General features: G+C 39.7%; 1 protein-coding gene and 1 pseudogene across 2 annotated transcripts in view; both read left to right on the top strand.

The window, feature by feature from the left end:
• FSIP1 (fibrous sheath interacting protein 1) overlaps positions 1-17252 on the top strand; it is a 197334-nt gene that overhangs the window by 117608 nt on the left and 62474 nt on the right. The gene's annotated exons all lie outside the window — the stretch shown is intronic.
• LOC123584742 lies at positions 1753-1885 on the top strand (annotated as a pseudogene).

Here is a 17252-nt window from a genome sequence, read left to right on the forward strand (position 1 = left end):
AGAGGGAGACTCAGAATCTGAAGCAGACTTCCAGGCTCTGTGCTGTTAGCATACAGCCTGACGGGGGACTTGAACCCACGAACTGTGAGATCATGACCTGAGCCGAACTCAGATGCTTAACCGACTGAGCCACCCGGGTGCCCCAAATCTTCCATCTATTTAAAAAAATATTTATTCCTAGTTGCTTGATATTTTTAATGCGATTATACATCATGTCTTGTAAATCATGTATTCTAGCTGCTTATTCCTGGTGTATAGAAATGTGATTGGTTTTTGTATATGGATCTTATATCCAGCTATCTTGCTAAACTCTCTTTTTAAAACATTTTTATTTTAAATGTTATTTAAAATTTAAAATTTATTTTAAATTTTATTTTAAAATGTTTATTTATTTTTGAGAGAGACAGAGTGTGAGCTGGGGAGGGGTGGAGGGAGAGGGAGACAGAATCCGAAGCAAGTTCCATGCTCTGAGCTGTCAGCACAGAGCCTGATGTGGGGCTCAAACTCACGGACCATGAGATCATGACCTGAGCCGAAGTCCGACGCTTAACCGACTGAGCTCCCAGGTGCCCCTCTTTTTAAAAAAATAATAACTTGTTTGTGGATTCTTTTGGGCTTTCTATGTGTATAATCATCATTGACGTTTTTATTTTCTTCTTTTCCATTATTTTTGCCTTTTTTTCCTGGTACTGTTAAGAACTTCATGACAGTGTTGAATAGAATTGATGATAATGGGCGTTCTTTTCTTGTTCTTGTTCTTTTTTTTTTTTTTTTAAATGTTTGTTTATATCTGAGAGTGAGAGAGAGAGACAGAGCAGGAGTGGGGGAGGGGCAGAGAGAGAGATGGAGACAGAATCTTAAGCAGGCTCCAGGCTCTGAGCAGTCAGTGCAGAGCCAGACATGGGGCTCAAACTCATGAGCCATGAAATCATGACCTGAGCCAAAGGCGGATGCTTAACTGACTGAGCCACCCAGGTGTCCCCATTGTTTTCTTGTTCTTGATTTCAAAGGCCATACTTCTAATGTTTTCCAATTAAGTGTGATATTTGTTATAGATAAAAAAAAAAATACACCAGGTTAAGGATATTCCTTTCTCTATTCCTAATTACTGTTTTTATCAAGAATTTGCATCAAATTTTATCAAATGCTTTTCCGAATCTACTGATATATCTTTTTCCCCTCATTTAAACTTCTAATATGTTAAATTAAAAATACTAAAACTATAAAAATATTCTTTTCAGATATACATGCACAGGGTAAACTATGTATTAAAAAAAATAGTCAGAGGTGTCTGCGTGGCTCAGTTGGTTAAGCATCCAACTCTTGGTTTTGGCTCAGGTCATGATCTCATGGCTTCATGAGATTGAGCCCTGCGTTGGGCTCTGCACTGACAGCCTGGAGCCTGCTTGGGGTTCTCTCTTTCCCAGCTCTCTCTGCCCCTCCCTCCCCAAATATGTAAATCTACTTAAAACAAAACAAAACAAAACAAAACAAAAAGCAGTCAATGGCAAGTACATGATTCAGGATAACAGTTAACACAAGTGGGTAGGGAGAAGCACTTGGGAGACATCCGTTGTTGCTAATGTTCCAGTTCCCATGTCAGGTGGTGAGTTTATGACCATACAGTATAGTATCTAAAGCATACAAATATATGCATAAAAACACAAATGATTAAATACAAAAGCTGATCATGCATAGACCATTAAGGAAAGATAAGCCTATGTGTTATGAACTAAGAATTATGATTAATCCATCACTTCTCGGCCTTTTGGCTAAGATCAAGTGAAGAATTATGATTAATCCAATTGTATGATTTAAAAAAAATAAATTCTTATTTGTCTATATCAGACTGTATTGCATTTATTCCTGGGTTGGTAAAAAGTCTTCTTCAAGTGCTGCATTTTTCACTGCTATTGGTTAAGTTCCTCCTCTTTAGATACCTTTTGGCTGTTTGTGGTTGTGAGATTTAATATCATGGCTCACATGTGCTTTAGGGTCTGCACATCCTGAGAGTGAAAAGTTCTGTGATTATCCTGTGCTCTCAATTGTTTAGTCCCCACATTGCAAGATGATTGAATGGCCCTCGTTCTAGGTTGACACTTTGTGTGGAATGCTCTGCAGTGTATAGAGAGCCTGACCCTTTCTTTTGGTTACTTAGACCACACACTTCTGTAATGAACATGCCATGAATTTCTATCCCACCCATCCTAACCATCTCATCCTATCATGTAGGGCTGGGGCATGAGGTTTGTAGCTTTTGGGGAGGACACTCGGAATGTATTTTAGTGGTTACGGACATTTGGAATGAAACAGACTTGGATTTGAATCTTGGCTCTTCTTTTTACCAGCTGTGTGGTCTTTAGAAATTTGAATAACCACTCTGAGCATCAGTAATCCAAAAAATTTGCCTGATATTTTTCTCCCAGGTTGTTGTGTTATAATGTTGTCGATTGTTATTACTATGATGATCATATCAGCATCGTGTACAATTAATTTTTATATCTCCATGCAGCTGGATGAAGTTTCAAGCTACTGATCTGGATTTTCCCTTGAGTGTGCTTAGAGGCACCAGTCGTTTTATTTCCTAAGTTCTGAAAAGAGGCCTAGTGCCAAAATACCCTTACCTTCCTTTTCAACCAGTGCTTTTTCTCTTCTGTCGATTAATGGGGGGAGGGGAGAGACGGGCAGTCATGTCATTCACAGCCAGGCCCTTTCTAAGCAGATACAAGTGTTTGGACTGATCTCAGTGCTGAGAACAATATTAACAGTGATCACCCCAGTACCGAGCACCCCCACAGCAGCTACCGTACTGAATGCCGGACCCTCAGAATCTCCCTAGGTTCCAGTCCAATTTCCTAAAGCAGATTTTTTTTTTTTTTAAATTTTTTTTTTCAACATTTATTTATTTTTGGGACAGAGAGAGACAGAGCATGAACGGGGGAGGGGCAGAGAGAGAGGGAGACACAGAATCGGAAACAGGCTCCAGGCTCTGAGCCATCAGCCCAGAGCCTGACGCGGGGCTCGAACTCACGGACCGCGAGATCGTGACCTGGCTGAAGTCGGACGCTTAACCGACTGCGCCACCCAGGCGCCCCTAAAGCAGATTTTTAAAAATATTTATTTATTGAAGGAGAGAGTGCAAGTGGGGGAGGGGCAGAGAGAATGAGGGGCGGGGCAGAGGATCCCAAGCAGAGTTCTAGCTGACAGCAGGGAGCCCCATACGAGATGCAAGATGATGCGAGATGCGAGGAGAGCCGGCTGGGGGTTCAAACTAATGAGCTGTGAGATCATGACCTGAGCTGGAGTTGGATGCTCAACCGACTGAGCCACCCAGGCAACCTTTCCAAAGCAGATCTTTGATCTTCATCTTCACACCAGGAAGTCGGGGGCTTAGGGAGATTCAATAACTAGCCCAGTGTCACACCATTAGTAACTGGCAAAACCAGGAGGCACCCCCTGGTCTCTGTGACCAAAACCTACATTTGCAGCCACTTCCTATGCGGATGCGATTGCCTGGACAGTGTTTACATGTCCCTAATTTTTTGGATTTCGGACTTGGAAGTATGTGGAGCCCAGAACTCAGTGGGACCTGGGTGGTTGAATCATTGGATTCTCTGTGCCTTTTGGGGAAGCCAGCTCCCTGCCCATGCGAGAGATGCTCTGGAAACTTTGGATGCTCTTTAGCCATTTTGAGAGAGAAAGTGAGAGAGGGAGTGGGAGAGAGAGAGAGAGAGAGGATCCCAAGCAGCCTCAGTGCTGTCTGTGCAGAGTCCAACTTGTGGCTCCATCTGGCAAACCGTGAGATCATGACCTGAGGCGAAGTCAAGAGTCGGACAGTCAACCCACTGAGCCCCCCAGGTGCCCCATTTTGGCCATTTTCTACTAAAAGTTGAATCTAAGATGATTCAGTGCTCCGATTGGTAGTTTCTAGAAATTTTCGCATTATTCACTTTGGGTGCGGAGTATTCAGATATGTGGCATTCATGACTATATTTTGGATTTTTAAGTCAGAAAACTAGAGCATTTATAAAAACCTTGGAAAATATCTGTAGTATGCTGAAATAAAGTGAGAACTTAGTAAAAATATGCATTAATGCAGGAATCCACTGCCCTCACACTAAGCACAAGAGATGTCTGTTGAACCTTGGGAAAAATAAACTTACTCCCTTGGCTTTTATGGGGGTGGCACTAAATTTTGGTAGCTGTGCCCAGGAGTGGGGTAGTGGCATCGAATGAAAACAGTCTGCGGGAGCCTTCAGGTTCTTTAAAACACAACCAACTTAAACATTAACATAGTCTTTAGAGAATGAATCCTGGATTCCCTAATCCCACACAGACAGTCGAGTTTTTGAAAAAGAGGTTCAACTTAAAAAGTTAGTTTACTCTTCTACTTACCAAGTATTTAATTAAACACAATTAACCAAAGGGTGAGGGAATAAAATTTTCTGTTTAATATTCTTTCCTTCTTCAGCACACCCCCCCAATGACACAAGTTTTAGGAAGAATTGTTAAATTTTAGTTTTTGCCCTTGTGCTAGTTCCCTATTTTGATCCAGTTAATATTAAAATGCTCACAAAGCAATTATCATTCATCTTTCAACTTGATGAACAGATTTTCATTGCAGATGAAGTCTGCCCTGTAAATGATTAAACATTAATGAAAACAAGAATCAACCTGATTTGTTTCAACACCTCCATTTCTCTGCGGGAGGTGACATTTTTCTGCCAGTTTGTCCAAGTGCTGCTTTTGCAGCCTCCCTCTTGCTCAAGTAGCGTGTATTTGGCTTTGTTTTGAATTCAGTCGAGAGTATGACTGAGCTTAAAAATGAAAAACAGTATCCTACTTCTCAGATTCTGTTTGTAAGGATGTGGCAGAGTGCTTACAATACATTTGGAAGCTTGCGACTCCCGAGAATTTCTCTGGCATTGCTCAGCATTCAGTATTTGCAGTGTATTTAATTCATTGGTAGCATTGAATAACATGCAGGGTAAAATGGCAGCCCTGTTAGGCTTTCCATTTGAACAGCCTTACTAGGATAGCAGCTGACCAAACGCTGACAGCTCTTTCTGCCCATAAAAGAAGTTGGGTTCAGCATTCCAGCTGAACCAATTGACCAATTGACCTTTCTTCAGTCTTCTTTTGTACACCCTTAGGAGAGGAACCATCACCACTCTTTAGTTTACATCCACTATATGGTTCCTTAATTTATTCCTCATATATGGGAGTACATTTCTTTCCGTGTTCATGTGTGGGGCTTTTGGGCCAAATTTGTTTCCTGTGTTTCTGTTTCTGTTTACCAAACAAAGTAGTCACTACTGGAACAGATTTACTCACTCAAACATTGACTGGCACATAAGTGCTCAGTAAACAGTATTTGAATGAAGAAATGCCGGGCAGTGAATATGGGGACTTTTGGCCTCTCTGCATATCTGATTAAGTGGTCATATATTTAGAGATTTGATTTCCTTTCATATCACTGCTATCTATGTAATGTTTTAAGAATTTCCTTTACCTGGATAGTTTAAAATTCCAGCATTTAAACATTACCTCCAGATTTAGATAAAGGTAAAATTATAGCATTGGCTATAAGCAAGCAGGGAAATATTTTAATTTCCAGTTTCCAGGAAGGTTGGAGGAAAAGACTTTCTTAGGATGAGCATGATTGTACTCTGACAGGAGCACTGAAATTAAATGGCTCTAACTGCGTAACACCTTGGCAGTCACGCATAAGTGCATCTTCTTTCTCTTATCGATTTTATGTATTGTGCTTTGCTGGCAAAAATGCTGATTGTTTATTCACTGATGTCAAACAGCTATAGAACCAGCTTTGTGTCGTGCATTGAAAACCAGACTGAAGAATATCACATTTTCTGGTTATTGTATTTGTTTTTGTATTCTTTTAATTGCACGTGCACATATAACAGTAACCCTATTGACAGTATGAATTCCCGTTTTCTATTTCGGAATTGATCTCGCAAGAGACAGTTGAAAGTTTGTGCTCTGTAAGTAGAGAACGATAAGTCCTTTGAATAACAACCTGAAATAATCTATCATCGTGAGAATACATGCTTTATTGCTTTTTTTTTTTTTTTTGACGTATAGGTTTTGTTTTGATATGATATGTGATATGAAGGGAAATGTTCCCCGTAAACTCCTAAGTATAAGAGTTGGGTTTGCAGAGAGGCCCCTTCTGTTTTGGTTACAGGAGGAATATCATCTATTTTTAACACAGTCGCTCTCTGCCATACAGTGTGGTGACACGGCAGTGCCATCGCACGACACTGTCATTTTACTAGAAATGCCGCTTTAATTTTATCCTTTTATTTTTAGCTTCATAACTTCCTCACAAAGCTATCTGGAATAAAGAGTCAAATGTTCAAGCATGCCATTTACGTTCACTTGAGATTTTTCAAAAGCATCCGCCAGGACTTGATTTGCTTAAAACGTGAAATAAAAATATACCTCTGTTAATTAAGAGAACAATTTCAAATCTAGTTACTCCACAGTAACCTGAGTTCTTGGCATTTCAAATATGCAGTTAAGTTTTGTGTTGACCCAGTTAATGTTCCCAAAGTCAATGGAGTGAGGCAACTTGGATTCTCTAGAATCGGGTGTGGAGATGGAATTTGGGGTGCAAGATGGTTACTAGGAATTGCCACCTATAAAAGGGAAGGGGGGGCAGGGAAGGTTTAGGTAGAGGGAGGCTGATGTTGGCTGATGTTGGCTCAAGTGACCGGCCTTGCTCGGTCACCAAAGGCAGGCCAACCTGGAGAACCTGTGGTCTCCAGCAAGAGGCTCTCGGCTGCTGAGGCCCATGGAAGAGCCGCCTGCTGGAGACTGTCTGCTGACCACACTCACCACAGCTGGGCAGAAAGTCTTTCTTGACGTGAGGGACTGAGCTCCACCACATGGGACTCTTATAACTATTATTAACAACAGTACATAGATTTTATATAGTCATATCGTTGTCTTCATCTGATCAGTGAAAAATGGAGGCCAAACAATTTGCTTAAGATCTTGTGGTTAATTCAGAGCAGAGCTAGGAAGACTAACTTATATGTCCTATTCTCTTAGCCTTTGTGGTAAACTGACATCACGCTGTGATGGCTGTATTATTCTTTCATAAATAATTTCTTTTAATGTTTATTTAGTTTGAGACAGAGACAGAGCGTGAACAGGGGAGGGGCAGAGAGAGAGGGAGGCACAGAATCCGAAACAGGCTCCAGGCTCTGAGCGGTCAGCACAGAGCCCGACGCGGGGCTTGAACCCACGAACCGTGAGATCATGGCTTGAGCCGAAGTCGGACGCCCAACCGACTGAGCCACCCAGGCGCCCCATGGCTGTATTATTCTTAAATGGGTGTCAGTGTATGTGAAGAAAAAGTGAGCTGCAGGTATGGTAGGACTCAAGAACTGGTATGGCCAACAAGAAGGGGCACAGGTTTTAGATTCCAGCTGGCTTGGCCTTCCGGTCTGTGTTCTGTCTGGCTCTGTGACAGGCAAGTCTCTCATTCATTCTGAACTTCAGTGTTCTGGTCAGTCAGTCAACAAAAGGAATGAAGTTGATTTGTTGACCGAACAGGGTAGATGAAAGCACATAATACACTGGTGTTCACAGCAGGAAACACCGTACATGCTAATTTTCTTAAATGTCAAAACCAAGTCAACCTGTAAAATGTCAGTAGAGAAATGAAGATTTGAACTTGAAGACAGGGAGAACTTTTCTCCCTCATATTTTTCTTTCATATTTCCCCCATACCTGTAGTGTTAATATATTAGGAAATGAATTGACAGACTTTTCTGAAGAACTTGCTTCTGCAGTGTGAGGCCATTCCAGACAGACATGGGAAGGGCTATTATTAAAAAAAAGGAGAGGAAGGGGGCACCTGGGTGGCTCAGTCAGTTGAGCATCTGGCTTCGGCTCAGCTCGTGATCTCACTGTTTGTGGGTTCGAGCCCCATGTCGGGCTCTGTGCTGACAGCTTGGAGCCAGGAACCTGCTCCGGATTCTGGTCTCCCTCTCTCTTGCCCCTCCCCTGCTCATGCTCTGTCTCTCTCTTTCTCTCTCTCAAAAATAAACGTTAAAAAATTTGAAAAAAAAAAAAAAAGGAGACGAAGAAGCACGGAGTGAAAAAGACAGATTAAATCAACAAATATTCATGGAATGCTTATTATGCAGAGCTTTTTTTGAATTTTAATGGTGCCGCTCAATATAGAAGGTGAATGGAAGTACCAGATCTGAGCTCATTAAAAACTGCCGCTTCTCCCTTTTCCACTTCTACTAGCCTTTTGGTTTAGTCTCGGTTATTTTTCTAGGTTTACTGCCGTCGGCTGGTAACTATTTCCCACCTGTCTATGTTCTATGTTAGGCCTACCTTCAGCCCTTTCTTTATGGAAATTCAAGCCTATTATTTCCTACTTCCAATTACTTTCATAAAGGTCAAAATACTTGACATTGATGGTTGCCGGGAGCCCGCCAACCTCATCTCTCACTATTTACATTTCCAAACCCAAATCTTCCCCCTCTTTCTGCCTCACTAGGTCTCCCAATAGGCTTTGGCCCTTTTGCTTTGGGCCTTTGCCCATACTGATTCCTAATCTGGTAGTGCTCTTTCTCTTTCCTTCTGGTTAACTGCCACTTGGTGTATATTTTTCTTCCTTTGGGAAGGCTTTTGCTAATCCCTGGACTAGACTGGGTCACCCTCTTACTTTCCTCTAATACTCCCTCTTAGGATTGATCACAAGAGGTAATTACTTGCTGTGTGCGTGTGACGGTCTTCTCTCCTATCAGGTTTAGCTCCACATGGGCTCCGTACTAGTTCTGTTTTGGCTCCGCCAAGCTCAGTCCTGGCAGGGAGGGAGTCATTGAACCTTTTTGAGTGAAGGACTTAGAAGGCTCACATAAGTCTCTCTTGTTCAGCCTGTGCTTCCTACCTCACTGTTTGGGCTCTCTAAGTTGTTTTTTTTTTTTTTTTAATTTTTTTTTTTTTCAACGTTTATTTATTTTTGGGACAGAGAGAGACAGAGCATGAACGGGGGAGGGGCAGAGAGAGGGAGACACAGAATCGGAAACAGGCTCCAGGCTCTGAGCCATCAACCCAGAGCCCGACGCGGGGCTCGAACTCGCGGACCGCGAGATCGTGACCTGGCTGAAGTCGGACGCTTAACCGACTGCGCCACCCAGGCGCCCCTGGGCTCTCTAAGCTTAGACGTAGGTCAGTGTAAATCCCCCTACATTAAGCTCCACATTTCCTACCACAAAGACTAAGAATGAAGACTTTGCTCTGATGTCTCCAATTAAAAAAAAAAAAAAAAAATCCTTACCGTTTCTTAAACCTGGTATGTTTTGTTTTATTTTATTATTTTTACGTATATTTTAGTGCATGTCACTGTGTCAGGTTAAAAAACCATGGTACTTTGATTTATTTAAAAAATTATTTTCCTTACTCGAGCCATTGAATGATGAGAAATGAGATCTGTGAGAGAGGGAGAATCAAGCCCTTCATCCACATCCTACAAGCTTTGCTAATCTAATGTTTTTCCTTGGACCAAAAGCTCTTTTTACAGTGCCCGGTGTTTTATAAGTAAGAGCTCGAGGGGAGAGTGGAAATAGGTGGTTTGCTTACAACAAACAGCACATGTAAACGTTCTCGTAATAAGTGCATTTCTTGGCCATTTTATGCTGGTATGAGTTCAGGCTGGGCTACTTTAAAATGGACATCTTCTATTTTTATAGGAAACACATGGAATGTCTGGAATTCTTCTTAGAAAAAGGAATCCGTGCATCCTGCTGCGAAGCAGCCAAGTACTTGCTTTTTGTTAGTTGTGGTCTTAGACTTCAATTCTAAAGGCATCCTGAAAATCAGACATGATTGACTGAAGTTCAGTATTGCTTCTTCAACTGAAAATGAGAAGGACTATACATTTGATTTGAAAAATTTGAAAATTTGTGTTTCGTTCACTTTGGTAGGTAGTCTGTTCAACTGGCCATTTTGTCTTTGCGTTTTATTTTGAAACCATTTGCTTTACAAAGCTCCCCAGGTGGATATTTATTTTCATTTTGAATAAATTAACACAATGGGTAATTTAACTTAAGCTTTGTGTCTTTGACATTTCAGTGGTTCCTGTATATGAATGGCAGGACTCGTGAACTGAAAAATAGTTGTGATTCTTCATGCAAATAATAATATTGAAATCATAATAAGAGTAACTTTATTTGGAAGCTTTCGTATCTTTTTTATCAATATTAAAACTACTTCTTGCAAATTGCAGGCTTACCGGTTTGCAGATAATGTTAGTCTGAGTCTTGGCCATGTTATTCTGCAATATATGTCAATGGTACCAGAAACGAGACTGGCTGAGTTTTTAGTCACACAGACACTGCTTTATTTTATTTTATTTTATTTTATTTTATTTTATTTTGTTTTGTTTTGTTTTGTTTTGTTTTGTTTTATTTTCAGTACAGCCTATGATAGATCGATAGAGTTGATTATCAAAGTTGATTAAGGTAGAGTTTCTTCCTTCACTGTTTATTCTTTTCATGATTAACCAGAAGCTCCAAATTGCTGATACTTGATTTAATTTTTAAATCTACTGGTTAATAAATATGTGAGATTCATCTAAGAGCATCCGTTTTCACATTTCACATTTCACAGAGTGGAACCTCTCTTGGGAAACACAAGAATTTAAGAAAAAAAGGGAATTCAGTGTTTTTATTGCATAATCATGATCTTGTAGGAATCCACGTGGAAAAGTAGCTGTTGTATTGTGAGGGTTTTTTTTTTTTTTTTTTTTTTTTTTTTTTTTTAAGAGTGGCTTTTGTTTAGCCCTATGTGGTATGACCCAGGGGGGAAAATTCTTGTTTGTTCTTATTAATCGCTCCCCCCTTACATTTTTAGTATAATTAATTAATTAAAACTTTATTCTGCTTTTGTTAACAGACTAAAGTTATCGTCCACCTTCACAATAGCAAAAAACTTGAAATCTAAGGGTGTGGATTGGTGGACAATGAAAGGTCTTCTAGGTCTTGGTGAGATAAAGACTAGTTAATTGACTTCACCATGGTCTTAGTCTATGGCATTGGGGGAAAAACATTTTCAGTTTTCAGTGTTTTCATTACAGACTCAGATGATCTTTCCGGTAAATTAAGTGGTCCTTTACTTGTCAACTTTATGTCTAAATGACATTTGTTGCAAATAAAGAAGAGTCTTTTTTTGTTGTTATTCATTAAACAGATATTTTAGCGTACACATTTCTTGTGAAAAAACAGGAGATGAGTTGGAACTTAACTCATAAAGGAGTTTTGGACTTTACCCCCAATATAGTTAAAGAAACTTATGAACTCATTCAGGCATGGATTTGGAATTCAACAAGTGGTAAATAATAAGGCACAGCCTCTCCTCTTAATATCTTGTTTTGTAGTTTTGGAATGACAGTCAAAATAAGGGAGAGTATATATTTTTAAAGTTCCTCCTCTGTTGTGGGAGGGATGCAAATGTTATACAGTGATTAATTTTCCCTGGATGTAGTGGGGATCATGCTACTTGGCTAGTGCTGGTGATAGGAGTGGCAGGAGAAGAGGATGTAATTTTCAACAAATATTCAAGGAATTTTTATGGCACACTTACTGCATGACAGCACTCTGTGTGTTGGAGAGCCAGTGTGAACAAGGCAATATCTCTGCTCTCATGGAACTTATATTTTAGGGAAAGGAAATAGTAGTACTTTTTAAGGTAGAGTGGAGGGAAGTTATTTCTGGATGTCTCTGTGCTTTCTCCCCTTGGACAAGTCAGTGATGCCTTCTGGAGGGTCAAGAGTACATGCGGAGGTGAGGAGCTTAGCTTTGATTGGAGGAGGAGCACCTCTCCCTGGCAATAGCAGAGAGAAAGGGAAAATGGGAATTGATGGAAGGGTTAGGAATCTGATGGTGGGACGTTCTTCTTTTTTTTTTTAATTTTAATTTTAATTTCTAAAATTTAAATTCAAGTTAGTTAAACATACAGCGTAGTCTTGGTTTCAGGAGTAGGACCCAGTGATTCATCTCTTACATATGACACCCAGTGCTCATCCCAAAAAGTGCCCTCCTTAATGCCCATCACCCATTTAACCCATCCCTCCACCCACCTCCCCTCCAGCAACCCTCAGTTTGTTCTTTGTATTTAAGAGTCTCTTATGGTTTGTGAGAGTGGGACTTTCCAAAGCTCTTCTCTGGAATCTAAAAAAACAAGAACACAAGACACCAAATGAATACACAAACAAAAAGCAGAATCAGGTCTGTAGATACAGAAAACAAACTGATGGTTGCCAGAGGGGCGGGAGGGGAGGACGGGCACAATGGGTGAAGGGGAGTGGGAGATACAGGCTTCCAGTTTTAGAACGAATAAGTCTCGAGAGTCAAAGGCACAGCATAGGCAACACAGTCAATGGTACTCTAAAATAGCAGAGCATGGTGATAGATGGTAGCCACGCTTGTGGTGAGCAGAGCATAATGAACAAACCCGTGGAATCACTGTGTTGCACACCCCAGACTAAGGTAACACGTGTGCCAACTCTACTCAAATAAAAAAAAAAATAATAAAAAAAGAAAAAAAAAAGAAAAAAGAGAAAAGAGCTCTTACCTAAACGCTTTTGTTTTCCCAGCAAAATCGAGTGAGGTCATCGGCCAAGGTGAGGTTCACGTGTGTGTTGGAGTGGTGGAAGGAGAGAAGAGCAGGTGTGAAGTAGTTGGTTGAGACAGAGCCAGATTTCTGGGCCGTGTTGGGGTGAACGATCACGAATCTAAAATAAAGTAATTCTGCTTACTTTGATTTTTCTGTATGAATAGGCTACTACTATTTGGCGCCTTGGCTGCAGGTTGATGTTTGGGTTCATTCAGGACTGAAGTTTTGATGGACTACAAGTCAATTTGATGAATGAATGGATTATTGACCCATTTTATGTAGGTCTTATGAATACCAAATATTTAAAAAAAATCCTTTAAGATGTGCCCATTTAGCCAAAATTATAACAGATTTCTTAATTCTAATTCTTTTTAAGCATCAAGACTTTTGCAAGTTGACATCAAAAAAAATACCTCACCCTTTTCCAATGACATGTCAACTCATTAGCCTGCTTTTAAATGAAATAAATTACATCAGGTAAGACCATTACTGCTGAATGATTTTTAGATTTTGAAGAATAATACAATTTTAGTAATACAAAAAATCTGCTTACTGCCAAGGCTGTCTCAATGTGAAGACCCTCTCCCCCAACTCTTGCATGTTATTTCATGGTTGCACTCCTCTGCATTTATTTCTTTTAATAATCCTTTAACGTTTTCAATTCCCAAAGCTTTTAGTTACCCTTAGGAATGGATCCAAAATCAGCGACAGAAATTAATAGACGTTACCTTTGAACAATACTTTGTTACATTCCATTGCACAATATCTATCTCCATAAAATTCTTTTCTTGCCAGTGAAGTACAGTTTAAATAGCACATAGGATCACCGGATAATGCCTGAAGAAACATTCTTAAAGCCTAGTTATCCCGTTAAGACTTTTGCCTATTTCCTTTTTATCTCCCCTTGGACAATGTTTTATCCTGGAAATTAATTCTGCAACCCCTTTTGTTTCATACCTTATTTTTCCAATACGTTGCACATTGTTACTTCTGCTCAAGTTACCTTCAATGAAAATGGTTTAGTCCATTTTCATTCCTAACCTTATATTATAAGGATGTATTATGAGTGTGCCAAGTCCAGTTCCTATTGTTTTGATTTGAATATAACTGCTGCTACCATAGAGACCTAAGTGTGAATTTTCATTACCTTCCCTTTCCTCTATATCAGAATTTAATTTGCACTGATTTTGGATTGGATATATTTGTCCTAGGTAGGAACACAAATAGACAAACTGACAGATATAGAGATTGTAGCTATTACAAATTAAATTTATATATTATATTCTATTCTCTGGGGAATCAGTTTCTTCTGTTGCGATATCAATTGTTTGTAGTGTATTTAGAAATTCAACGTGTTAGTGGACCTTTGGGTTTTGTTGAAGAAATATGCACAAGTGTTAGTGGGTGTTGTGCTGTGATCTACTTATTTTCAAGTGGGAAAGACTTGTATTCAGTTTAGTCACTATTACATGGTGTTTAGGGGATTTGAAAACCACAGAGTAGGCCTATAAGGAATCTTTATTTTACACATCATGAATCTTTCAAGTCTGGGGCAGAATTAATTTTATCAAAACATATTTTTTTTTTTTTTTTAATTTTTTTTTTTCAACGTTTATTTATTTTTGGGACAGAGAGAGACAGAGCATGAACGGGGGAGGGGCAGAGAGAGAGGGAGACACAGAATCGGAAACAGGCTCCAGGCTCTGAGCCATCAGCCCAGAGCCCGACGCGGGGCTCGAACTCACGGACCGCGAGATCGTGACCTGGCTGAAGTCGGACGCTTAACCGACTGCGCCACCCAGGCGCCCCTATCAAAACATATTTTTAACACGAGAGCTTGCTTGAGTTCAGCAAGGATGTTTTCTAAGGTTATATTTTAAATATGTCATTTTTTTTTTTTTTTTTTTTTTTGCTGGACAAGTTTTTCTTTGTCAGTGAGAAAATGGACAGGGTACGTGAGACAGTAATCTTTTGGCCGTATTTTGAGTCATAGTATCTTATTCTGTGCCATTAAGCAGATTTGTTTACATTTGCAACTAGCAAGGAATTGTTTTGCTTTTCTAAGTGCTGTTTAATAGTACTGGCATTTTTTTGTCAATTAATGGACCTTTTTAAGAAAGTCAATTAATACAAAGCATTAATTGTACTGTATTTTTCCTACCACTTAATGGATTTTTCTTAACCTTATATAGCCTATGCTGGATGTTAAGCTAATCATCCCCGTCTCACTGGGGAGATTGGTTTAATTTTCCAGTACTGGTCAGTGTAGAAAGCTGGAGAACACCTCACTGCTTCCAACTCATTATTCAGCTGCGAGTAGTATTGTGCAAATTAATTGGGAAGAGAGTTGTAGGACACGTGACCACATATCCTTAATTTCTGAAACATCTGTTATTGCAGAATATCTTACCTGCTAAGATATCCTCCTTTTCGGGTAGACACTCATGACAATCCATCTCCTAAAGAACCTTTTAGATCCTGGGTTTTCAACTTTTCTAAATTTTGTATTTATAGCTCGTATTTTTTGGGCTTGATTTGCTTTATTCTAGGCATTTGACACATCTGAACTCCTGCTAACCCGTATAACTTTATTAAAATTTAAAACCTATACAACTTGCCTACATTTTTTGCTTGAGTACATTTGAATGATGATCTTCACTCCCTCCTCACACCCTTTCTTCCATCCCCTCTCCAGCCAGAAAGAGAGGTAAGCAATTGAACATTAAAGAAACAGTCTTTTAGTGTTGTAGTTAACCTTATTTCTGAAGATGGGATACTAATTTTCTCCCAGGTAGCCCTATGACTCATTCATTTGGGTTGCAGTAGCTTTAAGGGGGTGATCTAATAATTTCCAAGACATCCTGGCCTGTCCAAGAGCATAATCTTTACAATGCTTATGCTGTATTAGAAGCTGTTAATGGAATGTGGGAGAGCAGGCTCCTGAATGGCTGATTAAATAATATTTTTATATCCTGAAGTACTGTTAAAAGCAGGCATCTCAGTGGAAAAAATGATTGATTTCCAGCTGGCAGAACTCTATTAGATACGACCTAAAAATTAATGTTGGTGGTTAGGAAGCTGTATCTCTTACAGAGTCAAATTTTCTCTGGTGTGTGACTTGAGGGAAAGACCAAGGTAGTAAGTTAATTAGTTCTGGCGTCTGTGACCAAACCTATAGTGCTTTGAGTCTACCTTGTCTCATTTTAGCAGTTTGGGAAAAAGGAATTTTGCCAATATTGCCTCCCCACCCCCCCCAAAAAAAGGCCACTTCGAAGCTTAAGGTGCATGAACACAGTGCTTGTGGAGTTAGATTCTGATCTTCATATCATTCAAATTTTTCTCAGAGTAATCATGTAATGAGATCCTAGTGTGAAAGATACCCAAGTAATAAGATTGTGTAAAAGAATATGTGATTGATTTAAGTGGGAAATTTTTTACATTAACTAAAGTCACCTCAGAAGAATCAAAATTTGTAGCAGAGTCTTAAGTTCCCAGTCACTTATTGTCTAAAAAAGGCCATCTCATCACTTGGATATAGCATCACTAGGGCTTTACCCCTGTACTATATATTGAAAGAGAGTTTGTAAAGAAAACTGGGAGGAAAAAATCCCAAGGGGAATGTTTAGCTCCTTAGTGTTTTGAAAGTCCCTAACCTACATACCAACAATCTAGTATGGTTTTCACTAGAGACGCCAATAGGTCTCCAGATGCTTCATTTAAAAAAAAAAATTTTTTTTAATGTTTATTTATTATTGAGGCAGAGAGACAGAGCAGAGCGGGGAGGAGCACAGAGAGAGGGAGACACAGAATCTGAAGCAGGCTCCAGGCTCTGAGCTGTCAGCACAGAGCCTGGAGAGGGGTTTGAACTCACAGACCGCGAGATCATGCCCTGAGCCGAAGTCAGATGCTTGACAGACTGAGCCACCCAGACACCCCAGATGCTTCATTTTCTTAATTATTGCTTTTGGATTAAAGTATCCACTTTTCACAGAACTCACTGAGACTTAGGATGCAGCTGTTAAAAATTTATAGAAGACTTTTCTTAGGTCAAATAAATCAAATTTTATTCTAAGTTAAATACTCTTTTGTTTTAAGCCAGTTGGTTGTTACTGATGTAGTGTATCTTTTAAAGACTTTTATCAGCCATCTTTCATTTAGACGAGATCGTGTATTACTTTTACTAAAATATCCCAAAAGTTACTGTTTGCTAGAAGAAATCTGATTACAAGACTTACAATCAAGGAATCGGCTTAGAGTCAATCAAAACTATTATAACATCATGAATTACCCAATGGTTCCTTTCCTCTCGCTCTCCCCCCGCTTCTTTTTTCTTTTCTTTTTTTTTTTTTTTGAGTTTAATTTTTTTCAATGAGTTCAACTAATTTCTTAGGAGTCATTAAAAGGGTCACAGTGAACTCTATTTGCACGATGGATGGGGTGAAGAAAATCGAAAAATTTCTGCTATTTACTGCATGCTTTCTTGGGTCGGGGAGCAGATGTTCTTTATCTCTCCCAAACTCGGCAAAACTTAAGGACGTTTTGCCTGGCTCCTCAGTCTCTCTCCAGTTTTCCCTGAGGAGGCTGGGGCTGCAGTC

The sequence above is a fragment of the Leopardus geoffroyi genome, chromosome B3 (assembly GCF_018350155.1).
Source record: "Leopardus geoffroyi isolate Oge1 chromosome B3, O.geoffroyi_Oge1_pat1.0, whole genome shotgun sequence".
In the NCBI taxonomy this organism is placed as follows: Eukaryota; Metazoa; Chordata; class Mammalia; order Carnivora; family Felidae; genus Leopardus; species Leopardus geoffroyi.